Source organism: Podarcis liolepis, assembly GCF_965112155.1.
Source record: "Podarcis liolepis genome assembly, chromosome: 7".
NCBI classification, from domain to species: Eukaryota; Metazoa; Chordata; class Lepidosauria; order Squamata; family Lacertidae; genus Podarcis; species Podarcis liolepis.
Genome location: NC_139561.1, coordinates 55,889,038 through 55,903,925, shown reverse-complemented (window position 1 = coordinate 55,903,925; position 14,888 = coordinate 55,889,038).

Here is a 14,888-nt window from a genome sequence, read left to right as displayed (position 1 = left end):
TTCATAGTTAAAAGGTAAGCCTGGGCTAATAGAGGATAAGTGCCAAGAGGAGTTGCTTCAAATGGCAGAGCAGATCTGATTAAGATCAATAGGCCAGCTTTGTGGTGCCTTTGGAGAATTGTCTATGAGCAGGTAAGTTATATGAAGAAAACCCAAAAATGGTTACCTCAGTCACTAACTCGGGTCCTCCCTTAAAGAGGGCGCGTATTGCGGTGAGAGCTGGACAACCGACACCCTGTGTTGTGGGTGGATATGTTTGGACAGCCACAACACCCGATTGGTAGGTCCCTCGAAGCTGGGTGCAATCTGGCCAATGGGATGCAATCCAAATGGTTCAAGGGACCTATTTATGCCCATGCACATGACCCAGAGCTTCCTCTTTCAGCACGTGCATTCGGAACACCTTCCCACTTCTCCCTACTTTTAGGGCTTGACCTTGCTATGCCATCATGTGTCATCTGTCATTGGGACAGGGGCACAGCAGGAATTTCCCCCACTTGGCTGATTGGCTGTTGCCATTTGAGTTTCACCAGCCACGTAGCAAATCATCACAACTTGTAAGGTTGCAGATAGGCTCTGGTTCAGGTGATAGGGATGGGAGAAAGCTGTCTCCATCCCTATGTGAATAGTATTCTGTTAAAGGAATCCAGGGACTCGGTGGTTTGGTCAACTCCTGAAAGGGGCTTGTGCCCGTGCCGGGGTCCAGGTGTTCACCCTTGGCTGACCTATGCTGGAACCCTGGGTCAGCGCTACCTGCATGGCAGGGAGCTAGTCAGACCAGAGCCTATGCAACCAGTCACTTTCTGTTATCAATAAAGCTGTGACCTAAATTCTGCCAAAAACCAAAACCAAAAATTTGAGCCATGTGTTATTTAGGAGGGAGGTTTCTGGGTCTGAACACGCAACCAGGTTTCCTGCAGTAATATACAATAAAAGCTTTTAAGATATTCTATGAAGTCTGGGTCACTAGCTTTCTGCCCCTCATCCAGCAATGTTCCAAGAGATGAGGCAAAAAATTCCCAATATGGCCACCTGCTTATTGCCAATCAGGTTCTACAGTTTGATCCAAAGGTCTATGACCATCCAAAGGGACATAGTCTTTTATATCAGGGGCACTAGGGAGGGTTGCGGTAAGTTCCATATCCTCTGAATTCAGGTCTATCAGTGGGGTTTGAAATTTCCAGTTCAGTTGTGGGGATTCTTGGTTTTCAAGGAATAAAAACTTGGCACCATTGCTTTCACCAGTTTGATTTCCCTCAATTATTGAGGGTATTAAGTTAAGTGTATTATCTTTAGATCTGAGAAAGATGTTGTTCTCAGTTTGAAGGGCACTGCTGAGATGTTCCGTTTAATATTTGAGTCACAGATTGGTCGAATCATAGATGGCTTTAGAGGGTTTGGAGATTTTTCTTTACTCGTGGGTAGGTTTTCCTTTAACAGGTCATGTTTTGCTATAATTCTCTGCTGTTCTTGCTCAGAAAGGGTCTGTGAAGGTTCTTGGAGATTTTCTCCCAGGGTCTCATTTTCCAATGGCATGTTTATACCCAGGCCTGGGTCATCTGGTTGACCTGCCCAGGGAGCATCATCCTTTTGGGCAAATTCTATAGCACTCACCTTATCCCTGTTAGTAGTTTCTGGAGGGTCATCTTTGTCCCTTTCGGCTGGAATCGCAAAGCAATTGGAAATAGAAGTCTGTGGTGGGTAAAAGTCTTCAATTCTTAGCTGTTTAGCAGCAGGAAGGATGTAATCATCACAAACTTTCAGGCGTTTTAATTTAGCTTTAGTTTTGCAACGATTTAATCCATGTCAGTCCCAGGGCAATGCATTTTTATTTAGGTTTGCCCATTTTTGTTGCAGCTCAATGTCATTGTTTTTTGCTGTTTCATTACTGGAGGTAGTATCTGGATATCCAATGGTTTCAGTCATTGGGTATATTATATTCACATTTGTAATCACTGGGCCTCTCCTATCTAAATTGGCCACCAGAGTAATTTCCTTTTGTGTTGATCCAAATTCCTCCTCATCTAGGTATCTCATTTCTGTCCAGAGCTCAGGATTTGTCATCTGCTGAATTGTTTATGTTGCAGGAGGAAGTAAGTTTTCCTATTTTTTACTTCATACATTATTTTTTGATAACAGATTTATCTCTGCCATAACCCTTTGCTGTGCTGGGTCATTTTGGGAAATGATCTGGCCATTCACTGTACCATCATCCATCTCATCTCTGGGTTTGCCTTTCCTGGGACTTGTTCTCCCTTTCCCATTTTTATCTCCTTTATCACTTGTAACTTAAATTCCTTTAATTTTAATTTTAAGCCCATTTCTTCTTCTGCACTGCACAAATTAAGTTCTGTTAAACAGCTTCTCGAAGGGGTGAGCTCCCGTTGCTCTGTCCCAGCTTTTGCCAACCTAGCAGTTCAAAAGCACACCACTGCAAGTAGATAAATAGGTACCACTGCGGCAGGAAGGTAAATGGCGTTTCCATGCACTCTGGCACTCATCACGATCCTTCGTGCACCAGTAGCAATTTAGTCATGCTGGCCACATGACCTGGAAAACTGTCTGTGGCCAAATCCGGCTCCCTCGGCCTTAAAGCAAGATGAGCGTCATAACGCCATAGTCGCTTTTGAATGGACTTAACTGTCCAGAGGTCCTTTACAGAGTCCTGTTAAATAGCTTCTCAATAAGTCTAGCCTTTCCAGGATTTCTATTTGGGCCATGGTTGGCAAAATCCAATATTGACGCATTAAGGCTTTCTCTTCTGAAGTAAAATTTTCTATCCACTTGATAGCTGAGTATTGTGGGCTGTGTGTAGGTGGTATCTTCCATTCTGGTTTTGATGTAACTTGGGCAAGGATACTTGGGTCCAATTCAAATCTATAAGGTTTTCATCACTTTGGTTTTGAAAAATCTTTATCTTTGCACTCGACAGCCACATCACTGCTGACATGGGCACTGATCTAGCAGACTTCACCAACCTGGTGCCCTCCAGATGTTTTGGACCACAGCTCCCTTTGGCCCCCAACCTGCATGACCAGGTTGGCTAAGGCTGTACTGTAGTATGATGAAGAAGGGTCTTTGACCTGAGAACAGAAGGATGCTCTGGGCCAGCCAGACTGCTTCAAAGGAGACAGACACCTGTCCCTAAGATAAGAGGAGAGTATCCACTCAATAGTTTCTCTGATTCTCCCTTTAGGGAGGCCTGGTGTCCTGGCCCATACATGGGTAGTCACTTGACTCTACATCTCCAGTCAGAAAAATCACCATGGCTGACCATGAGCTTGTTGGTGCCCTTCAAGGGAAAGGCCATAGCTGAGTGGTAGAACATCTGCATTGCATGCAGAAGATCCCAGGTTCAATTCCCAATGGCATCTCCAGGTCAGGCGAGCAGAGAACCCTTCTTGAAACCCTGGAAAAGTGCTGCCAGCCAGTGTAGGCAAGACTAAGGTAGATGGACCCAATTGTCTAACTTGGTTATAAGGCAGCTTACTATACTCCCACTGTCCAGCTCTGCCTCCCCGCCCAACACTTCAGCAGACGACAACAATTTTCACACAACACAGCAGCCCAGAGCAGCTGAGTTTCTCAAGTATGAAAAATCCATGCCAGACATGGTCACTGCAGACTGAGGGAGAAAATGTCACCGTTAATCATTAAGAATAATGCCCTCCTCAAGCTCCCCACATCTCCTGAGGCAGTGGCTTCGTTGTTTGTCATCTTGCCAAGGTGCTGGGGGGCTGGAAGGACGCTTGCCACAGCCGGCTCTAAATGGAGGCCCTCCGACTGCCAAACAGGGATGAAGAAATCTGCCCGTCCCAATTTTTCATTTTGCCAAACTTATGTTCAGTTCGCCACAATTCTGCAGCAGTTTATTGTCTTCCTTTTTAAAAGGTTCAATTATTTTTTTAAAATCCCCAGTATTTTAGTGTGCAAAGTTTTTCTTCCTCTCTCATAACACTGGAATTCATGGACATCCAATGAAGCTGAATGTTGGAAGATTCAAGACAGATAAAAGAAAGCCCTTGTTTACACAGAGCATCATTAACCTGTGGAACTCACTCCCACAGGAGGCAGTGATGGCCACCAAGTTGGAAGGTTTTAAAAGAGGGCTGCACACATTCATGGGGGATAAGACAACCTTCTGCTTCTGAATACCAGTTGCTGGAAACCACAGGAGGGAAGAGGGCTCTTCTGCTAGACTCCTGCTTGTGGACTCCTCATTGGTGTCAGGAGTTCAGCCTACACTCGAGTAGGACCCTGGCAGAGACACATACCCGACTGGCATGTTCCCTCGCTCCTGGTCGATCGTTTGGGAGCTTCATAAGCTTTCTTCTGCCCGAACATCACAGCAACTGATGCCTACCGACACCTGCACACTTAGGGATCCGCAGAATTTGCGCATCATGCACGTGACAGACCTCAGCAACTCAGCATTTTGGCTAATCTACTTTATTTACATATAAACACACACAGAGCACTGCAACATGGCTTCCTCTCTCTCTAGCATCAGACAACAAAGAGAAAAGAACAAAGGACAATAGTTCCACTTCACGGAACACAGTAACACAAACATCCTGTCTCCGTCACTTCCCACTCTGTGGAGTCAAAACACATACTGTCGTGTGAAAGACAAAAATCCCATGACTGCAATCAAAGGTCAGGAATTCTAACAGTTGAGGCATCTGGTCTACCACTGTGAGAACAGGGTGCTGAACTGGATGGGCCCCCTTTGGCCTCATCCAGCAGACTGTTCCTAGGTACTTTTCCTAATGCACACATCTTTGTAAGCAATTCCCCCTAATATAACGTATTTGTGTGTGTTATTTTCACTAACAATGCATTTGTATGCACCTTTCCCCCTGACCACCCTAATATATACATTTTGTGCACATTTTTTAGGTTGAAGAATTGCAGGTTTTGAAGGCTTGCTGCATTTCAGTTCATGTATTGGTTCCAGAATTGCAAAGTTCACAATAAAATGTGAACTCAACTGAATCTGCCCCCCGCCCACCCATCCCTATTGGTGAGTACTAAATACGAGACTTCCTCAGTGATCACTGAGGCTTATCCACACTTACCCTTTGCCCCACTCTTTCTAGGCGCAGGTCTGTGCTTAGAAGCCCCATGCCCAAGTGTTCTTTCTTGTGCCCCAGCACTATCCATGCAAAAACACACTGTTTAAAGGTAAAGCAAAATGAATGGTGTTTCAGGTGTTCCACGGATTGCTGCTTATTCCAATTAAGCTTTAAAGAGCGGGGGGGGGGAGGCAGGGAGACTACTCCAACATGGAAGTTGAAAGCTTGGACCATGCCTGGAAAGAGCAGAGGAAAGCTAAGTGTGGCAAGCCCTGAAAAATGTCTATTCCCAACAACAAAGGCACCAGACAGTCTGCAAAGCTAAACCTTGTTTGTCTGGGGAAGTGGCTGAGCATCTGCTTTGTGTATGGAAGGTCCTGGGTTCTGTCCCTGGCAGCATCTCCTGGTAGGTCTAGGTATGCCCCGTTTGTAACCCTGAAGAGTAAATGTCTGCCAGTAAACATTGACTGTACAATGTCCATTGGGTAGCTAAGTCAGCTTTCTGTATTGGGTGTTTCAAGAAGGCCTCGACCGGATGTTTCAAATCATAAAGATGAATTAGCTGCACAGTAAAGACTGTGATTCAGTCTTTCCAATAAAATAAAAATCAGACAGAATCTGAAAAGGGGAGAAAAGGAGCAATGGCAGGTTTAATCATTTCTCTCTGCCTCAGATCTTCTTCACATGTAAAGGGCAATTATTAATTAGTTGTCTGTGACAAGTTGTTAATGTCGCTCTCCTTTTAAGTGCTGGTGTTAGAATCCCAGATCTCTAATAACTACGGGTTTGACCCGGGTTACCCCATTGTATGGCTCATGTGGTAGAGCAGGTGATGGTGACTGGCTCCATCTAATGCTGTGACTGACTGGTGGACATTATTATTATTATTATTATTATTATTATTATTATTCTGCTCAAGGCAGCTTATACTGATTAAAATGACATAGATAAAATACAAAAAGCTAAAAACATATGAAAGATAATAGTTAAAACACAATTAAACTTTAATAGAAGTAAAACAATGTAAAAAAAATCTATTGAAAATACTGATAGTAAAAACAGAACAGTACTATTAAAAACTCTTTCCTTAAAAAACACACACACACACAAAAACACACGTTCAGTTCCCAAAGGCCTGTCAGAATAAAGCAGCCTTCACCTGCCAGCAAGACAACAAGCAAGTATGGCTGTTCTGGCGGGGATTGATGGAGCTTCTGGTTCAAAACATGTGGATGGAACCAGGTTGGCAAAGGCTGATTTAGATGCTGCAGAAATATAGTTATCAACAATTCTCCACTTATCCCCCAAAATGTTAAGATGCACATACAATTCTTTCCCATTAAACAACAACAATAACAACAAACAGAACATTCTTACAATGATTTGCCTGCACAGGCAATCACGGAGGCTGCTACTTCTATCTATTTAAAATCAGGCACAATTGTATTGCACCAACTTACCAAAGTATATAAAAATGATTTCCATTTAAGAATAACAGACTGAGAGGTTTGGCAAGGGAACCGAGGACAGGCCGAAGAATTAGACAAAACCAGATTCGCCTTCCTGGGGACATCTCCACGGCTATTTCATATACTTCAAGTAGTAATTAACAACAGAAACGTTTGGAACCCAAGACTGAGGCTCGGGCGTTTGAGAAAGAGCTAACAGATGTCCTTCAGAATTCCTCCTGGCCCTAAGAGCAGAGCTGCAGTAATTTACTTGATGTGGTGTTTATTTAGCTGCTGCAGACATATAGAGTTATCATAATCATGAACAGGCTATATTAGGCATAAGAAATGCTGGGCAGACCATTGTCCAAGCGGTATCATGTAAGGAATGCATGAAGGCAAGCATCTGCAGAAGATCTCTCCAATACCTACCTGAAACACACAGAGAGAAAGAGAAAGAGGGAGGGGGAGAGAAACACAGATATAATGTGCAGCAGATAATTTGAATGATTTGGGGATATTTTTTAAAAGAATAATTGTGTCTCAAGTTGTGTGTGTGTGTGTGTGTGTGTGAGAGAGAGAGAGAGAGAGAGAGAGAGAGAGAGAGAGAGAGAGATTCGAATCAAATCACTAAATCCTGGCATAGCTCAGTAAGCTCTCAGTGCAGTATAGCTGCCTCCCCACCACCTTTGAAAAATGAAAGAATTAGATTCAAAAACAAACAACTTCAATTTAACACCAAACTACAGGATCACCAATCTTAAAAATGTCAGATTGTAATGGATCTTAATACCCATATAAAACACAGGCGTGCTCACACGCAGGAAGGGAAAAAAGCAGCCACATTGTTCCTTTGGTAATCTATAGCAACCTCACAGAATTTCAGTGAAGGGGAAAGCAGGGAAAAACACCTTATTACTTCTAACTCCTGCGAGCCATTTTGGTCTCCAAAGGTTTTAGACAGCCGGAGGCCATGTGTCTGCAGTGTTTCGGGAAATGACTTGCCTTCGCACGAACACTGCTCTGTTCTGAAGCACTCCTGCCCCCCAGCCATCCCCTGCTCTGCTCCCGGTTAACTCTTCCTTACCTGCATCGCATCATCATCATGCCAGCTGCCTTGTTGGTTTTGTAGGATTTCAACATGGTTTAACATGGAGAAAGAGGCAGCCCTCCCTCATTCTCTCTCTCGCTCTTCCCATTCCTATCTCAGAGATACAAATCAACACAGAGGATGCACCTCTCAGGGAAATGCCCTTCCAATATTTTGACTTTACTAACAAAGTTTCCATACATCTTGGAAGTGACCAGGTTGTGGGGTTTTTAGAAGTAGAAATTGTGGGGGGGTGTAATTAAGTACAGTGGTACCTCGGGTTACATACGCTTCAGGTTACACGATTTCAGGTTGCGCACTGCTCCAAACCTGGAAGTGCCAGAACAGCTTACTTCTGGGTTTCGGCGCTCGTGCATGTGCAGAAGCACTAAATTGTGCTTTGTGCGCGTGCAGAAGACCGAATTGTGACCTGCACGTGCACAGACACGGCACTGTGGGTTGCGAATGCTGCGGGTTGCGAACGTGCCTCTCGCACAGATCACGTTCGCAACCCGAGGTTCCACTGTAGAAGCATTATCACCAGACAGATGAGGAAGGGGGAAAGCGACAGATTTCTAGAGGGAAATGTATTCAACAATATTTTGTCTAGTTCTTTCATTAAATGATAGTGTTTTGGGAGACTGAGCTATGAACTGGCAAACCTCTCTACCTCCCTCTCCACCATCTACAGGGGTGTTGTAAGGATACGTGAGATTTTTAAAGCCCTTTTTATAGAACTATGATTAAATTTTTCACATTTGACTATAGTCCAGTTTCAAAATAACATCCCCTAATTGCTTAAGTGCGGAGAGAAGTGGACATCCCACAGCGAGAGATGTAGGAAATCTAGAGAATGCCGGAAGGGAAACAACTTATTCAGAGGCGGATTTCGGGAGTGCAACTGGTTCGGCCGCAATGTGTGTGGAGTCTTGGGGGCACCACAGGGGGTGCTGCAACTATGATGTAGAATGGAAGGTGAGAGGCAGGGGGCACCAAATTTTGGTGTCACTCAGTGCGCCACTGAAATTTGAGACCCTGAGGTCCGCCATTGGCTTACTTCTCCTTTATTGTTCCCCTTTCAAAGAAGATAGCAAAGAGGGGTTATCTAGGGACTCATCCACACTGTTGTTTAATGTGGAAAGGGAGCTTCCTGTACCTCTATTAATTCTCTGTTGTCCACATTACATTCTTCCTCCAAATCACTGCCATTCCACATTTTCCCCTTCATCAACCTGGGTTGCCTCATACTCTCTTATTGTTAGAGTATCCCTAGTATGAGTAAATCCAGACTGAGGGAGGGGAAAGCGTGAGAATGCAGTGATTTGGAGGAGAACGTCGTATGGGCAATGGAGAATTAATGGCGGTACAGGGTGATCCCTATCCACATTAAATGAAATTGTGGATGAGCCTGAAGGCTGGTCAAAGTGCACAAGAAATACAGGCAGTCTCTTTGGCAGTGACCATAGCACTAGGCTCACCAGTGAAGAAGTGTCCAATCCAGTGCTATGTTGGAATGCTGGGCATGCAGTTGAAAACACATTCTGCAAAATGAAAAGACATCCTTCCTGGGCACCCTCTCAGTTGCTTGAAGCAGCAAAATGTCCCTAAAACAGCCCCAAGAACAGATACAGTATCCTCACTTTCTCTCCCCAACTGCAGGGGTGTGTGGGTGTGTGGGTGTGGGTGTTCAGATACTGTATCAGTTTCACAGCTCTTTAAAACCTCTGGAAAATTCTAAGTCAAGGTCACAGCCAACAGACTAAAAGATGTGTGTGACAGGCCACAATGTTTCTTGGTGTCAAAGCAAACAGCACTAAGACAAATGGAAATAAAACCCAGCACTTCTGAATGAGAAGAACTGAGGAAAAAACAGAGAAATGAGTTTAGCGGCTAAGTGGTTAATGCAATTCCTAAGTGTTCAACAATCATTGCAATTTAGTGCCATTTCGATTATTACACAATAAACAGACCATGTTGTCTGGAAGCAAATTTTTATGAGAATAGCTGAAGGGCCTGCAACTTATTTAGCTGCTGAAACTCCAAAGGAAGGAACAATTCTGGATGCTAAGACTACAGATCAAAAATGCCCAGGTATAAGAGAGAGGTGACTGTGGGGTCAGTACTATGGTAACCAGCCACCCAAAACCTTTTTTTAAAAAAAATTAAGTGAGTAGTTAAGATGCTCTTTGCATTCAGCCATTTTAACAAATGAAGTTACACATTCTGTACCGCAAAATATGTTGCAAAGCTGTGAGTTTTTGACAAGAACATCACATACATGGTACGTTCAACCTGTGAAAGCATGTAAACAATTTTAAAGTTCTGATTTAATAACAAAAAATGCACATTTCATTAAGGAGCACTGGTAACCAGCTAAGAATTCCTAAATGTGATGGATGGAGTTTTAGGATAATTCTGTTCCATTTATTTTATAAGCAAATGCATAGTCCAGTACGCAGGCAGATGACAAATAAGAGAAAACAATGCCAACACATAGCCAAACTTGTGTGTATCCTGCAAGTCTGTATAACCCAAATGTGAGTATGAGGTGTAACAGCAACTGGGTTCTGCAGCAGAAGTAGTATGTCTACCATCAAAATTCTTTAAGGCAAAGAATGGGGGTGGAATTGGGATTGGAAGATTAGAACATAAGATGAGCTCTGCTAGGTCAGGCCAATCAGGCCCATCTAGTCCAGCATCCTGTTCTCACAGTGGCCAGCCAGATGTCCCAACGAGGAGCCCATAAGCAGGACTCTAGCATAAGAGCCCTCTCCCCTCCTGTGGTTTCCAACAACTGGTATTCAGAAACATTTCTGCCTCCAACCATGGAGGCAGATCACAGCCATCACGGCTATCAGCCATCAATAGCCTTCCTTCTCCTCTATGAATTTCTCTCATCTTCCATTATGGCTATCCAGCTTGGTGGCCCTCACTGCAAAGGCAGTTTTAGGATGATGCACCTGTTGCAACTGGGTGCCTTGCTGCAGGGGGCACCACAATAATGCTGTAGAATGGAGTGAGAGAGGTGGGGAGGCTACCAAATTTTAGCATTGAGAGCCCAAAGCCCACCACTGATCACTGCCTCCTGTGGGAGCGAGTTTCATAGTTTAATGATGCGCTGCATGAAGAAGGGCTTTCTTTTTGACTGTCCTGAATCGTCCAACATTCAGCTTCATTGAATGTCCGTGAGTTTTAATGTTATCAGGAGGGGGGGAAACACTCTCTCCACTTTCTCCATGCCATGCATCATTTTATAAACTTCTATCATGTCACCTATAATGAATGACAGGGTAATGAAAAGAGGTCATGGGCTCATTCCAATGAAGGAAAGCCTGCAGCAACACTCTTTTTGTGATTTCACCCAACCATCATTTACCCTACTTGACAATACCTGCAACCTCCCAAGCTGCAGGTCCGAAGGCCATGCGATAGAGGTTTACTGAAGCTAAGCAGGTCTGCGTCTGGTCAGTGCCAAAACAGGAGATCACCTGGGGTCCCTTGCCTCCATTCCCACTCTATACTGCCTGGAGTTTCATCAAGGAAGGAAAATGGGATAGAAATGTAACAAATCGTAAATACATAGCTTGTTTTAGGAATGGCTTAGAAGGCGAAATGACAAAAAGCCAATTCGTGCCTTCAATAGCAATCACCTAATAGAAAACACCCAGGCCGTAATACGCTCCTCTAGTTCAAGAATGGCTCTCAAGATTAGGCAAGTGCCTTAGGTCATGAGAGGCAGTGAGCCATTAGGACCAATGAGAGCAATTTCAAATTATTATGTGATAACTGCAATTATCATGTGAATACCATAACATATCTATTAGCAACGTGAAATCTCCTTAAATCAAGATGGCATTTAAGAAACCCGGTTATTTTCTGCAGGTCCAGATGCTATTAAAAGTATGGCACCCCAGGAAACCAGACGTGAAGATTTTTTAAAAGACGGTTCGATGGGCACATGTGCCATAGGGCTTTCCCAAAACAAACGAAAGCAAGGTTCTGTCCAATAGACGTGCAGCTGTTAATCATTTGCTGCTTGCCACAAATCAGTCTTCCTCGGCCTGCTGATATTTTGGACTACAATTCCCAACAGCCCCAGGAAACATGGTTTGTATAATGCTGGAGCTGATGGGAGTTGTTGTGCAGAACATCGGGATTGTTCCGGGATTGTTGGGACAGGCAGCTAGCAAGGCAGAATCCTTCCTCAAAGTGATGCTTCTGTTGCAATATCATTGCCTTCTCCCAGAACTCAAGACGTAATATTTTGTGGCCAGGAACACTTTCCTAACTGGCAAACCTAATGATACTTGGAGTGGTGGTGGGTGGGTGGAATATCATGATTGCCTGTTGTCACAGGACAATTATCAGTTATGAATATAGGAGCAACCTTGCTGGATCAAACCAAAGGCCTATCTAGCCCAGTATCCTGACTCTCACTCCATGGTGGCATACTAAACACTTCTGGGAAGCTATTCATATTACAGAATCATAATATTATAGCTCCTGTTGGGAGGATGGAGCTGTGCTCACCATTCAGCCTGACCTGGGACCCTAAACTCGCCTGCTGCAATGGAGGACCCTATCCTACGACCAGTGCTGAGGTCACGTTCAACCACCAGTCCAGTCATCTTCTGCATATGGAGTGGGGAGGAGGGCACCATCTTGTCCTCTGGCTTGAGCAACAAAATATCACAGACCAGACCTGCCCACTGTGACACCATTCTCTGTGAAACTTTGTAAAATGATAAGTAAAAAGACCATTGGTCCATCTACTACAGGAGTCTAGAGTACGAATTCATATTTTGAGAGGAAAATAAGTCAAAACGCATGTTTTAAATATGGGTTTCCTTGCAGATTTCTTTTTTTAAAATGTATGGATTGATGTGGATCCAGAAGAGACGTATGTGTGAGCACACGTGAATGGAAGCCCAGCGACCTCCTGCCCCTTCATTCTGCTCATGGAGAGGGTGGGTAAAGGGTCAACAGCTTAGAAAGCCATATCGCTGGATGGGGCTCTGCTCACAGGCAAATTCTTCCATCAGCACTTCAGTTTTTCCAAGCTGAACTTTACCAGCTAATCATCACCTTTGCTAACTGAACAGAGAAAATCATTTACTTTGGTTCAATTTGCTTGTTTCAATTTTTCCTTTGAAAATTAATCCAACTCCTACACATCACCTGCATCATATTGAATGCAACTTCTTGAATGCCAAGAGTGTAAAATAAAAGAACTGGAGGCTTCGCTGTTTTGAAAACCTCCAGTCTACAAATTAGTTTACATTTAATTAGATAGCAGTGAACAGCTCTCTCTCTATATATATATATTAAAAAAAATTACTAACAGAAACAAAATGGCATTACAACATAAAACAAATATATTTGTACACTGCTATCAGCATCCCTTAATAATTCAATTTTTCTATTCTGAAAGTTTGCTAATATGCAGAGGACCACACCATTCATTCTTCATGTCCAAGAAAGATTTGGACTTGCATTTTTGGATTCTGTGGTCTCCCAAGGTGCATGGCAAACCACTTTTGAAACTGAAGGGTTCCTAAAGGCAGTTTGCAGAGCAGCAGAGCAATCAGTTGTTCAAAGACAAAAGGTCAAAAGTACTCCTGCACTCAACAGGAGGGACAGTTGCTCAGTGGGAGAGCACATGCTTGCTGTGCAGGTGGTCCCAGGTGGTCTCTGTGGCAGGGAACATGCCTGCTAAACAGCAGGCACACCTTCACTTAAAGGAGCTTACACAGTGGACAGAAAGAGGCCTTCTGCCTGGGACCAGCTAGAGAGTCACTCCCAGCTTTTTAGAGGGCACACGGTCTAGGCAGACCAACGGTTGGAGCTCCATATAAAGAAACCCTGCTCAAAGAATGCATGAGAGCAGCGAGTGAGGCAGGGGACTAGAGGTACATGTGCTGGCCCCACCCCGGAATCATCCCAGTTCTTAGCCGCTCCACCTTCTGGTCTTCCCTTACTGAGCAGGAAGATCTGAAGAGTCTCTAAGCTAGTGAAGCCATCTAGGCATCACACACACAAACACCCTGCAAAAAAAAATTAGGGCAAAGAGGGCACAGATTTTCATAATGCATATCCTGATTTATATAGAATCATAGAATCATAGAGTTGGAATAGACCACAAGGGCCATCGAGTCCAACCCCCTGCCAAGCAGGAAACACCATCAGAGCACTCCTGACATATGGTTGTCAAGCCTCTGCTTAAAGACCTCCAAAGTCGGAGACTCCACCACACTCCTTGGCAGCAAATTCCACTGTCGAACAGCTCTTACTGTCAGGAAGTTCTTCCTAATGTTTAGGTGGAATCTTCTTTCTTGTAGTTTGGATCCATTGCTCCGTGTCCGCTTCTCTGGAGCAGCAGAAAACAACCTTTCTCCCTCCTCTATATGACATCCTTTTATATATTTGAACATGGCTATCATATCACCCCTTAACCTCCTCTTCTCCAGGCTAAACATGCCCAGCTCCCTTAGCCGTTCCTCATAAGGCATCGTTTCCAGGCCTTTGACCATTTTGGTTGCCCTCCTCTGGACACGTTCCAGTTTGTCAGTGTCCTTCTTGAACTGTGGTGCCCAGAACTGGACACAGTACTCCAGGTGAGGTCTGACCAGAGCAGAATACAGTGGCACTATTACTTCCCTTGATGTAGATGCTATACTCCTATTGATGCAGCCCAGAATTGCATTGGCTTTTTTAGCTGCCGCGTCACACTGTTGGCTCATGTCAAGTTTGTGGTCAACCAAGACTCCTAGATCCTTTTCACATGTACTGCTCTCAAGCCAGGTGTCACCCATCTTGTATTTGTGCCTCTCATTATTATTTTTTATTATTTTTTATTTTTTGCTCAAGTGCAATACTTTACATTTCTCCCTGTTAAAGTTCATCTTGTTTGTTTTGGCCCAGTTATCTAATCTGTCAAGGTCATTTTGAAGTGTGATCCTGCCCTCTGGGGTGTTAGCCACCCCTCCCAGTTTGGTGTCATCTGCAAATTTGATCAGGATGCCCTTGAGTCCATCATCCAAGTCGTTGATAAAGATGTTGAATAAGACTGGGCCCAAGACAGAACCCTGTGGCACCCCACTAGTCACTCTTCTCCAGGATGAAGAGGAACCATTGATGAGGAATCTGTTTGACCTTATGCTCTTGGCTGAGTTTGACATCCAACAAATATCCGGGTAATTGAGGTCCCCCATTACTGCTATCTCCCTTCCTTTTGCATGCTTGGCCATCTGTTCCAGGAAGGCATCATCTATGTCC